The following is a 15566-nucleotide window of genomic DNA, read 5'->3' on the forward strand; positions in this document are numbered from 1 at the left end:
AGGCTGTGTGTGTGAAGGAATAGTGGTTAACTGTTTTCAACACAATATGATTTGGCCAATTAGAATTGTCATTTCCGTACCACTACTGTTACTGTTCACACGAGATCAACAGAGTAACCCACTGGCACCTGTCTCAGAGCAATCCACCATCCCTGGACGTCTCTCACAATGGATAACCTGTAATTTACCCTTAGCACTTAGCAAGACTAGCAGAGTAACATGAGAACATGTGAAGAATCACACAGTGTTTTCTTTGGCCAAGTTCATTGGACTTGAATGGAAGGAAGGGCTTCCCTTTCAGTGGAGGTGAGCCCTGTTTCCGTGGGCTCAGTGGGCTGTGGTACAACTATAGAGAGGATCAGATATCAGAGCAATGCTGGGCTGAGCATCAGAGCATCATACCAGGGTTGAGATTGGTTTTGGGGAGGTGGTTGAACTGTGTTATAAATGAGCTGGCAGGTTTTTACACTGATTTACCAGTGTGCAGTTATGTGCCAAAAGGTGCTGGAGCTTTGAATTCTTGTACCAATGCTGCCATCTACAGATGATGAGAGTAAATGCATGCAAGACACCACTACCAGACTGCCACTACCACTCACATCTGCCACCATTGGTTGCAGACAAAATACAGGTAAAGTGTCACCAACATAAAGTGTCTTAATAGGATACGTGTCTGGGACTCCATCATTTTGAAAAATTCCATCATTTTGTGTTTTGTTGATTGTGGTGAAAAACTCTGTCTCAGCTTCCGCTCCAGAATCAATTGAGATCTGGTGACTGAGATCCATTCACACTATGATCCTTTGGGACCCCTCTTTCAAAGTCACTGAAATCAGTTCTTCTAGCCATGGTAGCCAAAATAATGAGCAGCTGGGCATTTTTATGTATGACCCTAAGCATTATGGGATGTTAATTGTTTAATGATCTCAAGAACCACACCTATGGAAGCACCTGCTTTCAATATACTTTTTATCGCTCTTTTACTCGAGTGTTTTTTGGGGTGGGCAGTTACCTGTATATTGGCACGATGAAAATATCTCCATTTATTTTATTTTCACACAAACCTTTTAAAATAAAAAAAGGACATGCATGTTTTCCCAAAAAACTGAAGTAATGGAGGAAAACTGGATCAAAAGATATCCCCCAGACTAGCTGTCTGTTTTTCTGTTTTGGGGGGGTGGAGCCCAAACCAGCCTTCATTTCAATGTCTACAGAAGTTTAATTTTGGTCCGGATCAGACCAAATCTGAACTAATCATAGACGTCTATGTTTCACAAGTTTAGAGTACAGTGTAATGTACTGTACTATACTGAATTAAACTCTACTGTCCTGTACCGTACCATACCGTACTGTACAGTACTCTACTGTGTTTGTGATGTTCAAACTTGTGAAACATGGCCTATGATTCATTCACATTAGGACCTGGTCCACACTGGCCAAATATGTACTTGTTTGGGTGCAGAGCTCATTAGAATAATACACAGCATGCTTTGCGAGTGTTTGTTTTTACATTTAGGTCATTCAGCAGACACTCTTATCCAGAGCGACTGACAGTGCATTCAACTAAGGTCGGTCAACAACAACAAATCACAATTGTAGCAAGATAATAAACAAATCTGTAACCGTCCTTTACTGCAAATCGTATTGTTGTTCAAAGTGGTCTGTTGGCTTATTCTGTAGGTTGGACTACTTTAAACGTCATCACTGCCAGTTTTAAAGCTTTTGAATGTGACAGATAGGAGCAATAATACATAATCTGTTGCAATCTTCAGTTGACTCCTCTTTCCTATATTATTGTGATATAATGCTTACTTCATTGAGAATGTATGTGCAGTTGAAATTTCTCCATAGAGTCGATGACCAAAAAAATTGATATTTTCAACGTCCGCATAAGACTTATTTTCAACGTCCATATAAGACTTATTTTCAACGTCCGCATAAGACTTATTTTCAACGTCCATATAAGACTTATTTTCAACGTCCGCATAAGACTTATTTTCAACGTCCATATAAGACTTATTTTCAACGTTCGCATAAGACTTATTTTCAACGTCCATATAAGACTTATTTTCAACGTCCGCATAAGACTTATTTTCAACGTCCATATAAGACTTATTTTCAACATCCGCATAAGACTTATTTTCAACGTCCATATAAGACTTATTTTCAACGTTCGCATAAGACTTATTTTCAACGTCCATATAAGACTTATTTTCAACGTCCGCATAAGACTTATTTTCAACGTCCATATAAGACTTATTTTCAACGTCCATATAAGACTTATTTTCAACATCCGCATAAGACTTATTTTCAACGTCCATATAAGACTTATTTTCAAAGTCCGCATAAGACTTATTTTCAACGTCTATATAAGACTTATTTTCAACATCCGCATAAGACTTATTTTCAACGTCCATATAAGACTTATTTTCAACGTCCATATAAGACTTATTTTCAACGTCCATATAAGACTTATTTTCAACGTTCGCATAAGACTTATTTTCAACGTCCATATAAGACTTATTTTCAACGTCCGCATAAGACTTATTTTCAACGTCCATATAAGACTTATTTTCAACGTCCGCATAAGACTTATTTTCAACGTCCATATAAGACTTATTTTCAACATCCGCATAAGACTTATTTTCAACGTCCATATAAGACTTATTTTCAAAGTCCGCATAAGACTTATTTTCAACGTCCATATAAGACTTATTTTCAACATCCGCATAAGACTTATTTTCAACGTCCATATAAGACTTATTTTCAACGTCCATATAAGACTTATTTTCAACATCCGCATAAGACTTATTTTCAACGTCCATATAAGACTTATTTTCAACGTCCGCATAAGACTTATTTTCAACATCCGCATAAGACATTGCTTCGACGTCCAGAAAATACGTATTTACAATGTTCTGAATATACAGTATATCACAAAAGTGAGTACACCCCTCACATTTCTGGAAATATTTGAGTATATCTTTCCATGTGACAACACTGAAGAAATGACACTTTGCTACAATGTAAAGTAGTGAGTGTACAGCTTGTATAACAGTGTAAATTTGCTGTCCCCTCAAAATAACTCAACACACAGCCATTCATGTCTAAACCGCTGGCAACAAAAGTGAGTAGACCCCTAAGTGAAAATGTCCAAATTGGGCCCAAAGTGTCAATATTTTGTGTGGCCATCATCATTTTCCAGCACTGCCTTAACCCTCTTGGGCATGGAGCTCACCGGAGCTTCACAGGTTGCCACTGGAGTCCTCTTCCACTCCTCCATGACGACATCACGGAGCTGGTGGATGTTAGAGACCTAGCACTCCTCCACCTTCCATTTGAGGATGCCCCACAGATGCTTAATAGGGTTTAGGTCTGGAGACATACTTGGCCAGTCAATCACCTTTACCCTCAGCTTCTTTAGCAAGGCAGTGGTCGTCTTGGAGGTGTGTTTGGGGTCGTTATCATGTTGGAATACTGCCCTGCGGCCCAGTCTCCGAAGGGAGGGGATCATGCTCTGCTTCAGTATGTCACAGTACATGTTGGCATTCATGGTTCCCTCAATGGCTCCCCAGTGCCGGCAGCACTCATGCAGCCCCAGACCATGACACTCCCACCAACATGCTTGACTATAGGCAAGACACACTTGTCTTTGTACTCCTCACCTGGTTGCCGCCACACACGCTTGACACCATCTGAACCAATCAAGTTTATCTTGGTCTCATCAGACCACAGGACATGGTTCCAGTAATCCATGTCCTTAGTCTGCTTGTCTTCAGCAAACTGTTTGTGGGCTTTCTTGTGCATCATCTTTAGAAGAGGCTTCCTTCTGGGACGACAGCCATGCAGACTAATTTGATGCAGTGTACGGCGTATGGTCTGAGCACTGACAGTCTGACCCCACACCCTTTCAACATCTGCAGCAATGCTGGCAGCACTCGTACGTCTATTTCCCAAAGACAACCTCTGGATATGACTCTTAGCACCTGCACTCAACTTCTTTGGTCGACCATGGCGAGGCCTGTTCTGAGTGGAACCTGTCCAGTTAAACCGCTGTATGGTCTTGGCCACCGTGCTGCAGCTCAGTTTCAGGGTCTTGGTAATCTTCTTATAGCCCAGGCCATCTTTATGTAGAGCAACAATTTTAAAAAATTCAAATCCTCAGATAGTTCTTTGCCATGAGGTGCCATGTTGAACTTCCAGTGACCAGACAGTATGAGGGAGTGTGAGAGCGATGACACCAAATTTAACACACCTGTTACCCATTCACACCTGAGACCTTTTAACACTAACGAGTCACATGACACCGGGGAGGGAAAATGGCTAATTAGGCCCAATTTGGACATTTTCACTTAGGGGTGTACTCACTTTTGTTGCCAGCGGTTTAGACATTAATGGCTGTGTGTTGAGTTATTTTGAGGGGACAGCAAATTTACACTGTTATACAAGCTGTACACTCACTACTTTACATTGTAGAAAAGTGTCATTTCTTCAGTGTTGTCACATGAAAATATATAATCAAATACAGTGCCTTGCGAAAGTATTCGGCCCCCTTGAACTTTGTAACCTTTTGCCACATTTCAGGCTTCAAACATAAAGATATAAAACTGTATTTTTTGTGAAGAATCAACAACAAGTGGGACACAATCATGAAGTGGAACGACAGTTATTGGATATTTCAAACTTTTTTAACAAATCAAAAACTGAAAAATTGGGCGTGCAAAATTATTCAGCCCCTTTACTTTCAGTGCAGCAAACTCTCTCCAGAAGTTCAGTGAGGATCTCTGAATGATCCAATGTTGACCTACATGACTAATGATGATAAATACAATCCACCTGTGTGTAATCAAGTTTCTGTATAAATGCACCTGCACTGTGATAGTCTCAGAGGTCCGTTAAAAGCGCAGAGAGCATCATGAAGAACAAGGAACACACCAGGCAGGTTCGAGATACTGTTGTGAAGAAGTTTAAAGCCGGATTTGGATACAAAAAGATTTCCCAAGCTTTAAACATCCCAAGGAGCACTGTGCAAGCGATAATATTGAAATGGAAGGAGTATCAGACCACTGCAAATCTACCAAGACCTGGCCGTCCCTCTAAACTTTCAGCTCATACAAGGAGAAGACTGATCAGAGATGCAGCCAAGAGGCCCATGATCACTCTGGATGAACTACAGAGATCTACAGCTAAGGTGGGAGACTCTGTCCATAGGACAACAATCAGTCATATATTGCACAAATCTGGCCTTTATGGAAGAGTGGCAAGAAGAAAGCCATTTTTAAAGATATCCATAAAAAGTGTTGTTTAAAGTTTGCCACAAGCCACCTGGGAGACACACCAAACATGTGGAAGAAGGTGCTCTGGTCAGATGAAACCAAAATTGAACTTTTTGGTAACAATGCAAAACGTTATGTTTGGCGTAAAAGCAACACAGCTCATCACCCTGAACACACCATCCCCACTGTCAAACATGGTGGTGGCAGCAACATGGTTTTGGCCTGCTTTTCTTCAGCAGGGGCAGGGAAGATGGTTAAAATTGATGGGAAGATGGATGGAGCCAAATACAGGACCATTCTGGAAGAAAACCTGATGGAGTCTGCAAAAGACCTGAGACTGGGACGGAGATTTGTCTTCCAACAAGACAATGATCCAAAACATAAAGCAAAATCTACAATGGAATGGTTCAAAAATAAACATATCCAGGTGTTAGAATGGCCAAGTCAAAGTCCAGACCTGAATCCAATCGAGAATCTGTGGAAAGAACTGAAAACTGCTGTTCACAAATGCTCTCCATCCAACCACACTGAGCTCGAGCTGTTTTGCAAGGAGGAATGGGAAAAAATGTCAGTCTCTCGATGTGCAAAACTGATAGAGACATACCCCAAGCGACTTACAGCTGTAATCGCAGCAAAAGGTGGCGCTACAAAGTATTAACTTAAGGGGGCTGAATAATTTTGCACACCCAATTTTTCAGTTTTTGATTTGTTAAAAAAGTTTGAAATATCCAATAAATGTCGTTCCACTTCATGATTGTGTCCCACTTGTTGTTGATTCTTCACAAAAAATACAGTTTTATATCTTTATGTTTCAAGCCTGAAATGTGGCAAAAGGTCGCAAAGTTCAAGGGGGCCGAATACTTTCGCAAGGCACTGTATTTACAAAAATGTGAGGGGTGTACTCACTTTTGTGATATACTGTACATATTTTAGACGTCGGAAAAATATGTCTTATAACCTTTCATTCAGCACCTGAAATCCACTTGATGTCAACGTCTGGAAAATACTTTTTAGCGTAATTTAGCTTTTTGGGATTGTATATTTATTTTAAATTTTTATTTAGAACATTTCGGTATTATTTTTCTAACTTTGTGATTGTGAAATTGTCTCAGCTGAAGACCAAAAAGCTGCAACACAGCAAGATTGAGTTAATTGTGTTAATTGTGAATGTATGTGTGTGTTTACCGCTGTTTGTACCAGAATGTGAATGAAGAAAGGCAACCATTACCCCCCCCCCCCCCCCCCCCCACTCACAAACATACAACCCCTCCATCCACCCCACACACCCTCATCACCTGTCAGTCATCCACGGGTCCCTGGGCTGAGGAACACAGGCCTGTCAGAGGGACCTCCAGCAGCCCTCAAAGAAAGAACCCCCCCCCCCCCCCCCCCCCCGCCAAAATAAGTAAAATTTAAGAAAGTCGGCCCTACTTTGCAGATCAGTCAGTAGATACCTGATTGTCACTCTGAGAGTCACAGCCTAATCCTATTGTGTCCTCTATAGGATTACTCTCTGTGGTCCCTCTCTCCCTGTGGCTGCGCGCGGGAGAAAAACCAGATTAAGGGGATTAGCTTGTATCCTCCTGACTTGTCAAGCTGGGATGTAAGGAACCATTGACTTCTGGGATATGAATGAGAGAAGTGCCTAAAAAAAGAGGCAATGAAAGGCAGTGAACAAGAAAAATTCCTGAAAGAACAATGTGATTTGTTTGCTTTTGTTCCCTTTAACTGGGCTGAAAGGTTCAAAGGGCTTCCCCTGAGGAAAGGAAACCACCAAGCGCAGAGAGAGGGATAGAGCGAAGGAGAGGGAGAGGGAGAGGAAGATGGATGGAGGTAGAGAGAGAGAAAGAAAGGGAGAAAGAGAGGGAACTAGGGCGGGAGAAAGAAAATGAGTGAGGGTGGGAAAGAGAGAGGGGGGACAGAGGAAAAGAGAGGAAGAGATCCACATTTAATTTCTATAACAAGCATGTAGGGCTTTCTTGTTTTTTTGTACAATGTCACATTAATGTATTGCCTTTATCATGTTCCTAGAAGTGCACTATTTTGTCTTCTCCAGCTATTGATCATCATCCAGTATACACTTCCTATAGATTCCAGGATAATGAGATATGGAATCAATCTCAATCAAGTCATCCAGAAATTAACCCTAAACTCCATTCATAAAATGTTTTCCACACACAGCTACATGTAGCCTACTTGGACACTGGTTCCCCACATTTCCCACTCTCCCACGCCGAATAGCTTGAAGCCACAGAGCTCTTCTCGAAGGCTCCATTTCCCTACATGGGAGCATGTTGACCTGGTTACATGTGCATTGAACAACAGAGCAGCTTTTCAGCATTTAAAAAGTAAATTGTATGAGAAAAAATAGACAACGAAGTTTGCTCTTTTACGATGGGGGTCAATGGGAAATAATGTTTGTTTTCCCCAATTTATGGGCATGGTCGGGGGGAATTCCTTCTTATGACATGAATACCAACTCGAGTATGCGAATGCGCCTCAGCCAATGAAAACGTGTGGTGGACAGGGCCGGCCAGGGAAGTTATATAAGGTTATAGGGTTATCATAAGGTTTTCTATTCTCTCTGACATTTGTTTATTTGTATAATCTAGCTGTGGAAGACAGTCTCCCTTGAACTGCCAGCTTTTTGAAAAGCGACTTTGAGATTCTGTATGAAAGTTCAATATATTATTATTAATAACAACATATATGCCTAATATTATAATAAATATGTAATAAACAATATAGATATAACCAAAGGAAAGTTTACAGCTATCTACTCTGATACAACTATTCTACAGGTATCGAGAAAGTTTTAAAGAAAGTTTTAAACCACCATTTCCTAGTTGCTAAAATTCGAATAGTTTGCCTATTTTCAGAGTATGTGCCAAAACAAGTATAGTGTAGAGAATCATTTTACCATCTAAACCAAAGTGAAATACATTTTTCCGAAGCAAAAATATTGTATTTTCAGCCTTTTGAAGCTGGTGTACGAAACCGAAATTAAAGCAAAAACTAAACTTAATGGAAAACTCCACCCGAAAACTATTTTTTGGTACAGTATTTGTTTCATTAGTCCATTGTTGATATAGTCCCAAAATATTTTGCCTGTCAGCAATCACGTTTTCAAGATATGTAACTTTCAAAATACCAAAATGTGGCCCATATGATGCAAATTACATCATATGATGCAAAATTACATAATATGATGCAAAATGCATCATACTGGCCAGATTTCTGTATTTTGTCACACACAGTTTTTGAGTCATTCATCGGTGGAAAATAAATAGGCAAGTAATGAGACCAATTTATTACATCAGAAAAGGTCTCTTAGGTGAACATCAATCTAGTCCTTTGCTCCGTAAGGTGAGACTGCATCCGAAACAGAAGGCTGGACCACAAAGGAAGCTGCAGTAGTTTGCATTCTCCTGTGCTTTCTGGACTTCCTCATGCCTTCATTCAGCTCCTCCTTGGGTTTGAAAGCACTATATGGTGGAAGCATGGCAGCGGGAAGATGTTTTGGGTTGGGGGTGCTGAGGAGTATTTTTATCTGCTAATACATGAGTAATAAATTCCATTTTTTTTTTCATATTTTTTTTTCCGCTATTCGTGTCAGTGGTGGGAGGGCGCCCATAAGGCCATCGGAGAGGCGTGTACACTTAAGGAGGAAGGAGGTAGTGCTCTTCAGAAGGAAGGAGGGAGTGTAGTGACCTTAACCCAACACCTAACAACCTCATCGAGAGTTCCAATTCTCTCGGTGTAACTGCTAAGGTGTTGGGATGTCAGTCGCTGGACACGCGTTTGAGTCCTAGTCAGAGCTACCCCTCGAATTCACTATGGCGTTATTAAATGGGCAGCCTATTCCCTATTGGCCAGGTCAAAAGCAGTGCCCTATGTAGGGAATTGGGTATCATTTGGGACAATGGTAGAACTTTGTAATGGAGAAAATGTGCTTTTAATTAGCTGAATTAATTGATCACACACACACACCCTGACCGACACATCCCGTGTCTGACACAGCTCACTAATTGGTCTTTTCACCAATCAAATCTGGAAAAGATCTAATGTGAAATATCTGATGTGAATGGTCAAAATACCAATTAGTGGAAAAAAAATCAGATTTGGGCTGCCTGTCTAAACAAAGATATAGTGTACCACAACCAGAAACATACAATATTATACATTCAAAAAGTTGGCCCAACTAAATACAGTGCATTAGGAAGGTTTTCAGACCCCTTGAGTTTTTATTCTAAAATGGAAATCTATGCTGCAATAGTCTATGTGCTGTGGGCCGAGGGTCAGTTTGTTATATCTGGTGTAATTTGTTATATCTGGTGTATGCTCCCTCTAATTCTCTCTGTCCCTCCCCTCCCGGAGGACCTGAGCCCTAGGATCATGCCTCAGGACTACCTGGCCTGATGACTCCTGGCTGTCCCCAGTCCACCTGGTCGTGCTGCTGCTCCAGTTTCAACTGTTCTGCCTGCGGCTATGGAACCCTGACCTGTTCACCGTACGTACTACCTTGTCCCGGACCTGCTGTCTTTCTCTCACTCTCTTTCTACCGCACCCGCTGTCTCGACCTCTGAATGCTCTACTATGAAAAGCCAACTGACATTTACTCCTGAGGTACTGATCTGTTGCACCCTCTACAACCACTGTAATTATTATTTGACCCTGCTGGTCATCTATGAACGTTTAAAAATCTTGAAGAACAATCTGTTCTTAATTGCCATGTATTCTTATAACCTCCACCCGGCACAGCCAGAAGAGGACTGGCCACCCCTCAGAGCCTGGTTCTTCCCTAGGTTTCTTCCTAAGTCCTTGCCTTTCTAGGGAGTTTTTCCTAGCCACCGTGCTTCTACATCTGTATTGTTTACTGTCTGAGGTTTTAGGGTAGGACTTTGTGACATCTGATGTAAAAAAAGGTCTTTATAAATACATTTGATTGATGAATTATTTTTTTTCCCTCATCAATCTACACACAATACCCCATGATGACAAAACAAATCAAATCTGGATATTAAACTATTAAACAAAAAAATAAACGTCCTCTAAACTGTGTTTATTTTCAGCAAACTTAACATGTGTAAATATTTGTATGAACATAACAAGATTCAACAACTGAGACATAAATTGAACGAGAGATTGCCTGCAATGACAAGCTCAGTCCGATGATGCTGTGACACACTGCCCCAGACCATGACATACACTCCACCTCCAAATCGATCCCGCATCAGAGTATAGGCCTCGGTGTAATGCTCATTCCTTCAATGATAAAAGCGAATCCGACCATCACCCCTAGTGAGACAAAACTGCGACTCGTCAGTGAAGAGCATTTTTTGCCAGTTCTCTCTGGTCCAGCGATGGTGGGTTTGTGCCCATAGGCGACGATGTTGCCGGTGATGTCTGGTGAGGACCTGCCTTTCAACAGGCCTACAAGCCCTCAGTCCAGCCTCTCTCAGCCTATTGCAGACAGTCTGAGCCCTGATGGAGGGAATGTGCATTCCTGGTGTAACTCTGTCAGTTGTAGTTGCCATCTTGTCCCTGTCCCGCAGGTGTGATGTTCGGATGTACCGACCCTGTGCAGGTGTTGTTACACGTGGTCTGCCACTGCGAGGACGATCACATGTCTGTCCTGTCTCCCTGTAGCACTGTCTTAGGCGTCTCACAGTACGGACATTGCAATTTATTGCCCTGGCCACATCTGCAGTCCTCATGCCTCCTTGCAGCATGCCTAAGGCACATTTACACAGATGAGCAGGGACACTGGGCATCTTTCTTTTGGTGTTTTTCAGAGTCAGTAGAAAGGCGTCTTTAGTGTCTTAAGTTTTCATAACAGTGACCTTAATTGCCTACCATCTGTAAGCTGTTAGTGTCTTAATGACCGTTCCACAGGTGCATGTTCATGAATTGTTTATGGTTCATTGAACAAGCATGGGAAACTTTAAACCCTTTACAATGAAGATCTGTGAAGTTAGTTGGATTTTTATGAATTATCTTTGAAAGACAGAGTTTATAAATAAAATGTTTTTACATTAAAATCGTAATTTACAAAGGTATTCAGACTATTTGCTATGAGACTCAAAATTGAGCTCAGGTAAATCCTGTTTTCATTGATCATCCTTGAGATGTTTCTACAACTTGATTGGAGTCCCCCTGTGGTAAATGCAATTCATTGGACATGATTTGGAAAGGCACACACCAGTGGAGGCTCCTCAGAGGAGGAAGGGGAGGACCATCCATAAAAATAAAGGGGACGACCATCCATGAAAATAAAAATAGTGAAGCATTAAAAAAGTTATATTTTTTTAGATAAAACGATATTAAATATATTCATATGTCACTAAATAATTGGTTAAAATACACTGTTTTGCAATGAAGGTCCACAGTAACTTCAACAGCACTGTCTGGGCTAGTAACATGGTGTCCTCCCGAGGACAGCTAGCTTTCATCCTCCTCTGGCTACATTGACTTCAATGCAAAACCTAGGAGGCTGGTAGGCCTCACCCCCTTCCATAGACATACATGGTAATTGTGACCACTTCCAGAGGACGTCCTCCAACCAATCAAAGCTTTTGCAGTATGAACTGACATGTTCATCCAATCATAGATGTAGGATCAGAGAATGAACCTAGTGTGTTGTATTGGGATTGTGCCACAGAGCATTATGGGGTTCTATGTGTTGAGAAGCTTGGTGACATTGTTGGATAGAGATTAAGAGTGATAGTTGAGTATTTTTGGGACATTATTCAATTCAAATGAGTTTTTTCAAATTACAGGAGATGGAGGAGGTATATTATACATTGTTTTCTTGGGTTTAGAACTTTATTTTTGTGTCCAGTTAGTGCAATTATTTAAATTTGCCTTGCTAACTTCAGTAGCTTGGCTAGCTACCAGTGCGAGTGTGCATTTCTCTCCGCCAGAATGGTAGAATGGCCAACGCTGCTGGAAATGTTATGGACTTTTTGTTGAAGAACCCCTTTCATTCTCCTGGGTACACGGAAAAGGTGATGAATTAAAAGCGAGGGTCGACCTCTGCCTGAGATCAGTTTCATGAAGAAGGATGAAAAGGTGAGGGCTTTTAATACCAACTGGTATCAAATATATAGCTGGTTAACAGGGAGCCTATCATCAAGCCGCCTGTAATTGCACGTTAAGATTCTTTACATGCTGAACATCTTTTCTGGGATGTCGAAAACAATTCAGAATGATTTGATAGCTTCCAGCACATTTTTTTTGCATGCGCTCAAGTAGACTTTGCACTTTCCTCCGGTATTTATTTAGCAAAGATGATAATGAAGGTTGATTATGTAATCACGGTTATGTGAGCTATATGTATCACTCCAATATATTGGTATCACTCCGCAGCGGAGGGATACATCCAAGGTGAGGGTTTACAGATTTACTCCCGTGTACACCTGTGTCATGGCTGGGGTTTGCCCCTATATATAGACCATATGGCAAGGACACAAGTTCTCTACATAATTTTATTTTTATTTTTAATTTAATTTTAGCACCGTAGAGGTTTGGAGTGATCCATAAAGCTCACATAATCGTGGTTACATACGTAACCTTCGTTATGTTTCACGGACAGAAGATACAGGTCAACCCCTTGCAGCAAGTGGAGAACCCAAAATATATTGCACTTATCAGTGACTTACCAAGCGAACTTCAGAAAGTTTGTACCTCAAACCATACGGACGTCCGCCGAGAAAATGAAAGAGAACGTGTGTCGCGGCCATGGGGTCTATATATAGGGGTGGACCCCAGCCGTGACACAGGTGTACACGGGAGTAAATCTGTAAATCCTCATCCTCACCCCCCCCCTCCCAGAGTTTTTTTCAGGAGTTTTTTAAAACCATGTGACTTGATTAGGAAAAACTGGTCCCATCATAGCCAATATGAAACCTTTTTACAACTGATTAATGACTGTCATTCCTTATAGGGTCCAGAGTTTTCCTAGTTCAGGCCCCAGAGGGTAATAATTGCCCCACCGCTCTGGGACCTATGGTGCCACCAGTCTGCTCGCAGTTGTCAGTTATCGTCAGGTATGTGGATGATCAGGGCTTTATTCAGGAACGTTTCTTGAGCTACTTTGATTTGTCAAGTGGGCGAGATGCGCAGTCTCCGTTCGACTTGATGAAGAAAAAGATCAGGGTGCCTTGTGAGGATCAGACGATGAGTGGCTAATCTGCCTTTGCCTTCCGTCCTGCTAGCTAATGTTCAATCCCTGGAAAATAAATGAGAACAACTGAAAGCACGTATATCCTACCAACGGGACATTAAAAACTGTAATTTCTTATGTTTCACCGAGTCGTGTCTGAACGACGACATTATGAACATACAGCTGGCGGGTTATACACTCTATCGGCAGGTTAGAACAGCAGCCTCTAGGAAGACACAGGGCGGGGGCCTATGCATATATGTAAACAAAAGCTGGTGCACGATATCAAAGGAAGTCTCAAGGTTTTACTCGCCTGAGGTAAAATGTAAAATCTCATGATAAGCTGTAGACCACATCTACCTAGAGAGTATTCATCTGTATTTTTCGTAGATGTCTACACACCACCACAGACCGATGCAGGCACTAAAACCGCACTCAATGAGCTTTATACCGCCATAAGTAAACAGGAAAACGCTCATCCAGAGGCGGTGCTCCTAGTGGCTGGGGACTTTATTGCAGGGAAACTTAAATCAGTTTTACCTAATTTCTATCAGCATGTTAAATGTGCAACCGAGAGAAAAAAATTCTAGGCCACCTTTACTCCACACACAGTTCTCCCTCACCCTCCTTTTGGCAAATCTGGCCATAATTCTATCCCCCTGATTCCTGCTGACAAACGAAAATTAAAGCAGGAAGCACCAGTGACTCGGTCTATAAAAAAGTGGTCAGATAAAGCAGATGCTAAACTACAGGACAGTTTTGTTAGCACAGACTGGAATCTTTTCCTGGATTCTTTCGATGGCATTGAGGAGTACACCACATCAGTCACTGTCTTTATCAATAAGTGCATCGAGGACGTCATCCCCACAGTGACTGTACGTACATACTCTGACCAGAAGCCATGGATTACAGGCAACATTCGCACTGAGCTAAAGGGTAGAGCTGCCACTTTCAAGGAGCGGGACTCTAACCCGGAAGCTTATAAGATATCCCGCTATGCCCTCTGACGAACCATCAAACAGGCAAAGCGTCAATACAGGACTAAGATCGAATCATACTACAACGGCTCTGACGCTCGTCGGATGTGGCAGGGCTTGCAACTATTACAGACTACAAAGGGAAGCACAGCCGAGAGCTGCCCAGTGACACGAGCCTACCAGACGAGCTAAATAACTTATATGCTCTCTTCGAGGCAAGTAACACTGAAACATGAATGAGAGCATCAGCTGTTCCCGGACAACTGTGTGATCACCCTCTCCGCAGTCGATGTCAGTAAGACCTTTAAACAGGTCAACATTCACAAGGCCGCAGTGCCAGACAGATTACCAGGATGTGTTTTCCGATCATGCACTGAATAACTGGCAAGTGTCTTCACTGACATTTTCAACCTCTCCCTGTCTGATTCTGTAATTCCAACATGTTTCAAGCAGACCATCATAGCCTCTGTGCCCAAGAACACTAGGGTAACCTGCCTAAATGACTACCGACCCGTAGCACTCACGTCTGTAGCCATGACATGCTTTGAAAGGCTGGTCATGGCTCACATCAACACCATTATCCCAGAAACCCTAGACCCACTCCAATTTACATACGGCAACAAGAGATCCACAGATGACGCAATCTCTATTGCACTCCACACTGCCCTTTCACCACTGGACAAAAGGAACACCTATGTGAGAATGCTATTCATTGATTACAGGTCAGCATTCAACACCATAGTGGCCTCAAAGCTCATCACTGAGCTAAAAACCCTGGGACTAAACACCTCCCTCTGCAACTGGATCCTGGACTTCCTGACGGGCCACCCCCAGGTGGCAAAGGTAGGTAACAACACATCCGCCACGCTGATCCTCACCACGTGGGCCCCTCAGTGGTGTGTTCTTCGTCCCCACCTATACTCCCTGTTCACTCATGACTCCACGGCCAGGCACGACTCCAACACCATCATTAAGTTTGCTGATGGCACAACAGTGTTAGGCCTCATCACCGATAACAATGAGAGAGCCTATAGGGAGGAGGTCAGAGACCTGACCATGTGGTGCAAGGACAACAACCTCTCCCTCAACATGATCAAGACAAAGAAGATGATCGTGGACTAAAGGAAAAGGAGGATCGAGCATGCCCCC

Source organism: Oncorhynchus clarkii, chromosome 23 (assembly GCF_045791955.1).
Source record: "Oncorhynchus clarkii lewisi isolate Uvic-CL-2024 chromosome 23, UVic_Ocla_1.0, whole genome shotgun sequence".
Taxonomy (NCBI): domain Eukaryota; kingdom Metazoa; phylum Chordata; class Actinopteri; order Salmoniformes; family Salmonidae; genus Oncorhynchus; species Oncorhynchus clarkii.